The sequence below is a fragment of the Lycorma delicatula genome, chromosome 4, assembly GCF_047948215.1.
Source record: "Lycorma delicatula isolate Av1 chromosome 4, ASM4794821v1, whole genome shotgun sequence".
Classification (NCBI taxonomy): domain Eukaryota; kingdom Metazoa; phylum Arthropoda; class Insecta; order Hemiptera; family Fulgoridae; genus Lycorma; species Lycorma delicatula.
This window is the reverse complement of record NC_134458.1, coordinates 89487340-89497331: the sequence shown is the minus strand read 5'-3', so window position 1 is coordinate 89497331 and position 9992 is coordinate 89487340. Positions and strand designations below refer to the sequence as shown.

The following is a 9992-nucleotide window of genomic DNA, read 5'->3' as shown; positions in this document are numbered from 1 at the left end:
TATTAGCACAGAATCATTATAAAAACTATCATCATTAGTCTGTGTACAGAGGAATTATAATAATTTTGTGGTATACATGGTCATCTGGCGTATGTATTTATTAATATCCAACAATATTTGTTTAAGATAAGGAAAGAAATTGGCTGCCGTATCATTTATTAATATCACTTGAGCATTTCAGCATTCTTTTGCAGAGCTCTTTAGCTATTAATTGCTGATATTACTAGTAAGCATGAGATTTCATCTTGGACAAATAACTTTGTTAACCTGTACCATGCAGAGGAGTTTAATTAAGGTGTCAACTCCCCTTTGGGTCAGTTAATATTGTGATACACTTTTTTGTTATATCTTTCTTTATATAAAATTGTACGTGCATATAATTAAATTTTATTATTATTTTCTAATTTGTATAATATTTTTTTTAATTTTAATATATTATGGCATTTAAGCTACATTATTAATACCACACCACACTTTTTCTATAAACATATACCACACGTAACCTACAACATATTTCAAGCACTTTTCTTTTGTCAAAAGAAATATTCAAAATGGTATGGTTGAGTATTAAAACTCAACTCAATCACATTGAAGAATAAGTTGTTTGTTTTATGGAGTAAGGTATACACATGTGTTGAAATTATCTTATCACGTGTTAAAGTCAAGATACTATGAAAAGTAGTGCTGCAGTGGCATTATGATTTTAAAGAGATGTGAGGTATAAGCTATTTTAAGTGAAAGGTGAGTCCACTTTAATCCACAATTATTAGAAAGAGTTTAAAAGTCTTCGTACCAATATTTAACCTAAATGAAGTATTTGAAACTGTTTTTTATTTTTTTAATAATGCTTATTTCTCATGTTCTACTTTACAATTTTAACAGTTCTGGGCACAATACAGAGTTCTTTGGTTGTAAATTTGTGAAAGTTATGAAATAAACATATTTTTTTAGTTAATTTTTTTTTAACAAAGACATCTTGTGGTATTTGTTCACAATCTACTATATGACAAGTTCTACCGCAGAGTACTGTGACTGTAAGTTGATAATTTTAAACTGTTAATTTTCATTACACTCCTATTCAAGCATTCACTTGTCAAGAAACAATATTTGTTTTTTGTCTTAAACAGTTAAAATTCAAATGTGGGTTTACTCTTACTATTTTATTTGGTTATAATGATTTACCAAGTACATTATGGAAAAAGGGAAACTAAAACTCATTAAAAGTTTTTTTCTTTAAATTAAAAAGTTACGAGAGTTATTGATTCTTTAAGGTTAAAAGTTAATTATTTAAAAAAATAACCATATTTAAAAATCTATGCTGATTAATTATTATGGCATTTAACCACATATACAATCCCAAAGAAATATTTGTATAAATCAATCAGTGTAAATTAAGATTTGCTTTATAGCTATTTCATACTATTCAAAAACATGTTTTCAGTCGACAAATAAGAATATTTATATATTTAAATAATACTCAAAAAAAATTATACAATAGACATCCTTGATAGAATATTAAAATAAGGAACTTATATTTGTTCAATTATTTAATCTAATCATTATGTTGTTTTTTTTTTCACTCTTTTCTTTACTTAATTATAATTTTTTTATTGGGTTTTTAAAGAGTGTTATTACTGGTGTTAAATTTACATTTATATAGATATATAATTTCATTTTCTTAAATTATTACCAATAATTTATCAGTTAAAATTGTTGTTCTTAAATTACACATTCATAGCAAAGAAAAAATTCTTTCTCACTTCCTTTTCTTTGTTCAATAAAAGAAGTTGTCATGTAATAGGTATTAACAGGAATTTTAATCTTATTATTAGTGCAATTAACTAATATTGACAATTGTGTACTTCACAATTTGTTTTTAAGGAATTTTTATAAATTCATAGTTTAAATTTAATTTGTGTCTTAAAAAAATCCAAAAATCATCTAAATTATGTGTTTTAAAAGGGCTGCAGTTTTCTTAAGCATAGCTACATTTATTTTTTTTGTGACTTTGTATTACAGGAATAAAATGATACATAAGATTCAAAAGAAGCATTTGTTGAAGCATTACAACTGGGATTCATTTAAAAATAAAACTACTGTTGAAAAATTATATAACATATATGAAAATCTATTGAAAACAATGTTTAATAAAAAATGGGTAAGTAATAAACATATTTTTACATATTTAAGTGGAAAATCAGTTCAATTCTTTTTTTAGAATTTACCATTTTAGTTAACTGAACACTTAAACGAATAATTTGTATGAAATAAAACTTGGTAATATTATTTTTTTTTATTACTGTCTTTATGTTATCAATATATAGACTATGATGTTATGCTACATGAACTACGAGTAACAGGGTATTCAATATTAGACATATGAAAACTGATTTAAAGTGGTTGTTTAGTCACTGCAGATAAATAAATAATTGGAAGCCTGGTTTTACTTAATAAAAAACCTTAAGCACTAGTTTGCAATTTTGTTGATGTGCAGCTGCTGTTTGGAAAAAGTATGTTTTAAGGTAAACAAAATCTTATCCAGAACCAGTATTATTTTTAAGTATTTATTTGTTTGTGTAGTGTATTCTGGTACAACCATAATGTAATACAAGTCATCAGTATTTCATAGGTTTTGATAGCCAATTATACTTTTGTGTTGTAAACAGCTTACACAAAATAAAATCCAAGATCTAAAAATTAAAAAAATAATAAGCCAGATCAAAATGTGTTCTTATTTATAATTCAATAACATAATAGTAACTGGGAAACAGTATTAACAGGCCATTAGAAAAAAAATGCAGTTCAGCCTTGAACTGTCTGGCTACCTCACAGGAAGGCAAGCAATAACCCCCTCTGACATGTGTGTTAACAATGAAATTGTTAGAAATTAAATAACACCATCTAAATAGTAAATGTGGAACACAAATTGAATTTTTAGTACACTTGTTTCAGTTTATGATTGTTATTTACTTTTTGGTTAAATAAATGAAAACTAACAGTAAGCTCATATGACAGCTATTTTGATCCTCATTAGAATTTAGACATTTTTACAGGACGTGAATGTCTACATGTCTGGTGTACTTCTACCACTGAGTTTTGTTATTGAACTCCTACTGGGCTTTTAAACTATAAGATTTTTACAGGACGTGAATGTCTACATGTCTGGTGTACTTCTGCCACTGAGTTTTTTTTTTAACTGCTACTGGGCTTTTAAACTATAAGATAGTATAATTTCAGAATAAGGAATATTTGTTACTTTTAGTCAGTGCTTAATTTCTGATACAACGTGTCAGGACAGCTATTTCAGCACTTCTGCTTAATTCAGTTTCCAAAACTGCTGGTTAAGTAAATTGTATTAAGATATAGTTGTTACACCCCAAAAAAAATATTTGTTATTTAAAATCAAGGAGTGTACTTGACAAATTCTCTACCAAATCAACTATTAATTAGTATTCTTCTGCACAGTATAATTGTTTCAAATAGTAGAAGGGTATTTTTAGGCCTAAGTTTGTATTTAGTAAATAACATAGTACATTTTTATTTTTGTCTTTAAATCATTAGTAGGTTCTATCATATTTGCGTTTTTATTAAACTAGTAGTACATTCATAAGCTTTATGAAGATACACTAGATAAATTATGACATAAAATTAACTGACTTTTTGGTAGGGGGGTAAAGTATGTTAAACAGATTTTATAAAATACCATTGTTTATAATTATTATTAGATTTATAAATAATACATTGCAGATATTTTATAACTGATTTTTGTGTCTGTATTTTTTTCTACAAAGAAAATTGTAAATAATTTTTTTCATTATTTGGTTTCAGTGTTTCATTAGCTCTAAATTTTGCCCAAAAGGCCAATTGTGTTATATTTTTCAATGCTATTCAGTTGAATACATACATAATAAAAATCGTTTTATTATACATAAAAACAGCAATGATACAGTTCAGAAAAATACTACTATTGAAGAGTTGAAAAAGATATAGACAAGTAATATCAGTGAAGAAGTGACAACCGTTAAGAAACCTATGCGAATTGAAATATGTAAAAAGTTATTATTTTCAATCATATTTATCCTTTATTGTGAAATTAATTTCAAAATCCATTTCAATAATAACAGTTAGATTAATTTTCCTACTATATTTTGATAATTTACTTTATAGACTTGTTAAATATTTGTAATCTAATTTTATTATTATTTTGGTTCAAATCAATCAGTGACATTGCTTAAAATATATTTCTTATACATTCAATAAAAGTTATAACATTGACTTAATGATTGTTGATCGTATATATTGATCTATATATATATATATATGTATATATATATACATATATATATAGAACTGGAGATGCATATATACAAGATGCAGCTCCAGGACATACTTACATTGTTAATAAAAGTTTATGTCTTATTTAATTTCTAAAACTCTTAAGTGCTTTTCTCTTAACCTATATAATGAACCACCATCAACCACTAGACATTGAGGAATTAGAATAAAAAGCCTAAAAAATATTTATGAAATAAATGAAAAAACAATTTCTATCTGTGCTTCTATAAGCACAGGTAGAAATTATCTGTAATATAATGAATATAACTGGACTAAAAATATGTAGGATTAATTTAAATGTATAATAATTATGTAATAATTTCAATCAATATTGGAAAATTAACTAAAACCTTTTCAAACTACTAATACTCTGATCTAGTCTTAATAATTTTAAAGTTTAATATTTAGCCATTAATCTAGCTTTGTTCGTGTGTAGCCAAAATATAATAAAATTAAGAGAAGTATTAATCTATTGAGAATTAAAAAATAATCACACTTCACATCAGCTTGTAATTTAGTAGTAGTAACTTGCATCAAATGGTGTCAATCCTTTCAAAAATGAATGGCAATTTTCTCTCATAATTCCATTACCTTCACACCCTTACAGATTTACTTTTTTTTCAATTAAATTTAATTGATTACTTTTGGAAAACTACATAGTTGTAGTTGCTATCCTGCAAAAGAAAACCATGCAACATTTTCAGGGATTAGCCTAAGTTATACCCTACCAACACCCTTTTAATCATGATACAAATTATATTAAACTGAATTTTTTTTTTGTAAAACAGTAAGTTTTTTTTTGTAGAGTTAAATTTATGTACAGATTATGATTTACAAGAGATTTGTGAAAACTGAAAAGCTCTCCAATTTTCTTTGTTTCTTTTTTCAGATTAGTAATTATAAAACCCAATAAATCTTCAAAGATTTGTAACAATGAAAACTGGTGAGTTTTCTTAGAAAAACATTACCTTTTGATAAAATAAATATACTCTTCATAATTCTCTTAAATGAAATTAGTTTTTTTTCTTAGAGAATATTTCATTCTTAAGGTTTATAAACTTTATTTTCATCTATTCTAAATCTACTTACAAATTAAATTTTTATGATGCAATTTACCTTGACAAACATTTTCGTAAGAGGAAAATTAGTTTCATTTAATAGAATGTGAAGGATATATTAAAATATAATATAATAAATATAATATATTTATATTATTAGTAATATATTTTAAAAAACCCTGGGTTTCTACATCTTCATTTAGCATGTAAAATATGTATTCATATAATTAATGGTATTCATAGATGTTATTTATTAACATCTTAATTATTAATTTTATCCCTGAATTTATTTAGTATTTTAATAGGTTTACAATTTTCATATTTATTTATTATCAATATGGGTTTTAGGGACTTGAAGATATAAAAAAATAATTAATTGTATAATTTGGGATGCACAGATTCCCAAGGTTTCCCTTGATCTGTCCAGGTAAATGCTTTATTTACTTGAACGGATCAAGGGAAACCATTCTTTTTATCTATAGCCCTTTCAACCCTGAAAAAGTTTTTAGTAATTTTTTCACATCTTTTTAATGTAATTTATTCTGTCTACCTCTGAGTAACAGAAAAATAATATAAAAAAAATACTCTCCATCTATTATCTAGCACAATTGTGCTGGTTAGGTTTTATTTATGAAATGAGGAAACATTTTAACCAGCTAGATTGTGCTGGTTAGGGTTATATTGAGTAAAATGAGCATGTGTTAAAAAATAAATTAAAAAAATATACCTTACTTTAATTTATAAAACAGTCATACACTGAAATAAAAAATACTTAATCATCAACAAAAATAATTATAGTAGTAATACATTACTAGACATTTAATAATATATAACATATCAAAATTATTATTGATAAAAAATAGTCTAACAAAAATTACCTTTCAACCAAAACATAAATCAAAAATTAAAATTCAGTTCACATAGAATACAAATTTATAAGAAAATAAATTGTAAAATAACATTCTTGCAAAAAGCCAATTAATAATGTAAATTCAAATAACTGCCATTTATTTTATTTAAAATCAAAAAAAGTTTGTTTTAAAAATCAAAAACTGTAAATGATAGCCTAGTAAAGTAGATCATATAACACAAATAAAATACATTTTCACTTTTTATAGAAAGCTTTAAAACAGTTTTGGTGTTTAAGAAGACAGAGACATATTGCACTTCTCATACTGAGTTCTTGTTCTGCTTTTGTAATTTTTCAGCCTACAAATACTTGGAGATGTAGTCATCTACAGTTGGGAAGTGGTCATACCCATCATACGTTTTGTCATTACATGGAACTGGGGCTGGTGGGTTGAAATATTTAGACCGTTTTTCAGGTGCAGGACCAGCTTCATCAGTATCTAAATCTTTGGTATTTCCTCTACGCTGATCAGGGCTTGCCAGCAGTGCTTCAGCAAGCTGAAGTTGAAACTTTAAATAATCCATTGTATCTTTACGTCGAAGTTTATTTTTCTTGGCAGATTCTTTGTAATGCAGACAGTTGTTAACAGTTGCCAGATCAGTGAAATGGAAGATAACTTTCAGGATCCATTTTTGTGGGCAGAACAGAATCATATCCTGTACAACTCCATCAACTGGTCATATAAGTCACCCCCCCCCCCCCAACCACCGCATTGCAATACAATCGGCAGGCAAGCAATAGTAATATATTTTTTCTCTTTTTTTGACCATCTCTGAATTTGTTATTGAGGTTCAACACCACTACATGTAGAAGTTATTAGAACATTTTTATTGTCCATCCATTCAACAATTACAATTTTTTCATCAGATCTGACATGCTGAACAGTCTTGCCTCTTTTAAATTTTGCTGTTCTTGGAGTTTAAATTGACTTCTCACTCTATTTGCCATGATTGTTCCAGTTGCCTCTATGCCCAAATCAGACAGTTTTTTAAGAAATGGTATAGTTGTGAAAAATCTGTCAAAGTAAAAACTTCCAACTGGAATGCTCTCCACTAAGCGAAACACAACAGATGGCCCATGACCCAATTCTTTATTTGTTAAATTAGAGGTTATGCCTTGATAGATCTCAAAATCTAATACTATCCCTATGGCACTTGTAATCATGTAATTTTCTTAAGCCAACAGGCCATGGCTTATTTATATAACAAATTGCGTAACTGACCACTTTCCGGAAAAGGGGATCACTTGTTCATCAATTGAAAAATTAACTTTATTCCAAGGTATTGAAAGACACATATTTCTGACACTGTCAATAACAGGATGAACTTTCAATAACTTATTTTTTTCAGACTCTTGTGGAATGTTAACTGTATCCACAAAATATAAATTCATTCTTAAAGCTAGAAACCTATCCCACAACATATTCTCAGCTATGAATGGCAAAGCATAGCTTCACTACCAATACATTGTTAGCCTTGGATATCCAGTAGGACCCATTATTAGATTAATTCCAAAGAATCTTTTTAATTCCACACTGTTAGTTTCTAGGGATTTGCCCTTAGTTGCATTCAAATACATGCTTGTGTATTTTGCAGCCAATTCAAAAGATTCATCAGAGAAAGATTTTTTCCAGTAAGTTAGAGGCCTTTTTACTGCGTCAACATTCTGAAACAAAAGAAATAAAGTCGTAATTAGTAAGACTGCCTACTGGAGCATTGCCACTTAATGAGAATGGGCTTGTTTAAAACAAAATAAAAGTATGTAACTTACCTCATTTGCTGCATTTTCCTGAGGATGAAATTTTCTTTATACTCTTTCTGGTTCCATATTGGCTTAAAAAGAGGATGAATTGAACTTGTTGAAGTTGGTGGTTGTTGTGATGACTCCTCTGGCAGAGGTTGCGATATTGATGGATATGGTGTTCTTAATTTCTGACCCTAGTCTGTAGTTTCTTCATCATCTGAACTGTCACTACCATATTGAATCCGAAGAGGCAGTATGAAAGGCTGCTTTATGTCCTCATCATCAGATAAATCACTTAAATCTGAATTGTGTTCCAATATCTGGAGAAGTGCATCTCTGAAATCACACCCAGTGGTGTAGCCATGTAGAAAAAACAAAAACCACATTCTGTAGTCCAGTAAGAATATTTTAATGTGTGTAAAAATAATTTTACACTCAAAAACTGATTGAATAATATAGAAAAATCAAATTACAAAATAAAATAGAGAACATCATTAATAAAATATTTACCTAACTCTGAACTTATCTATCAGTTTTACCAAATTACTGCATATATATTTTTCAAAACATGCTGGAATAAGTATTTCAATATTTTAGTAAAATATACAGCTAGCCATTAAATAAATAAGACATAATTATAAGCTATAACTGAAATTCGGTTAGATTAGTAACTTTGACAGATAGGCTAAACTAATGTCCTCTCAGATAAAGAAATAATTACATGCATTTAGCGATTTATAAAGTAATGTCAATTAAATTATGATTTTTTTCATTATTAAGTGTATGTATTTACAAATTAATGCTTTATATTTACTTTGCAAGTGTAATCTCCTGCTCTAACCTCAAAAGGTATAATGTAAACATAACCCTACTTTTATGACATAGCCCAAACCAGTATGAAAATACTGGCCATAATTTCAAGCAAAATAATTTCATCCAAATGCAAGAAATCAATTTGGTATTACTTTAGATAGTTTAAGTAAGGTTTTTTAAAGCTCAAAATATTATTATAAACATTTAAAACCCATTAATTTTTTTTTAAATTGTATAACTTACCGAGGTCTGTTAACAAGGCATCTTCGACTCGACGACAAACTAAGATATTTTACTGTATCGACTAGTAAACTATTGACACACTGGTTATAGAAGAACAACCCTTACGGTCATTGTGAGCCGCGACCGTTGAAAAATGTGTTTGAGTAAATATTTTTACTAACCTGCACAAATGTGATGGTCAGGGTGGAAATGACTAAAACAGCACATTACCTATTCCTGGTGTTATCTGTTTAATTATGCATTATTTTGTTACCAGTCAGAGTAAAATATTTAATTAATTAATGTTTAATACAAATGAAATTCAGTGCATTTACATAGTGTTTATTTAAAGTGATACTTCTTCTCATTTAAAAAACAATTTCTATTTACAGACTACATGAAATTCTCAATAGAATATGTGGTTTATTTCTTAATTGCAGAAAAAAACAATGTGGTGGAACAAAAGCAGTATTATCCAAATCACTATTGAATTTTAATGGAGAAAGAATTCCAGCTTAACTTAATAGTTGCCTGAGCCATTTGTTTAGGTTTTGTGCAACTCTTGGCTATGAAACAGCCAACGCACAGTTCCAGTGGCAGAGCCACCACAATGAATGATAAAATTTAGCTTACAGGCTGCTAGAAGTAGTAGTAGCATGGCACAACAGAAGTCCTCACTTAAAATAGAAACTTTTTAGTCATTGCCTTGGCATTATCTGTTACCAGGGCAGTGACCAAACTTCAGTTATAAGCGAGGACTTCTCGTAATGGGGAGCAGTAGCAGAGTTGTCAGTGCTGTTCTTTTTATTTCAAATACAAGTGGGTTATTTTGTTATTACACAAATAAATACAGTTATGTTTTAGTATATTTTTTATTTTTAATGAAAAAATAAAATTATACAACCATTGTA

At 27.7% G+C, this 9992-nt stretch overlaps 1 long non-coding RNA gene across 1 annotated transcript; it reads right to left on the bottom strand.

Annotated features, from left to right (window-relative positions):
- Nucleotides 1-6126: 6126 nt before the first annotated feature.
- Nucleotides 6127-8878, bottom strand: LOC142323635 (uncharacterized). Its single transcript, XR_012756142.1, has 3 exons — nt 8861-8878; nt 8074-8382; nt 6127-7968 (listed from the first exon to the last, which is right to left on the bottom strand). It is a non-coding gene; the product is annotated as an uncharacterized LOC142323635 (long non-coding RNA).
- Between the last annotated feature and the right edge of the window lie 1114 nt (nt 8879-9992).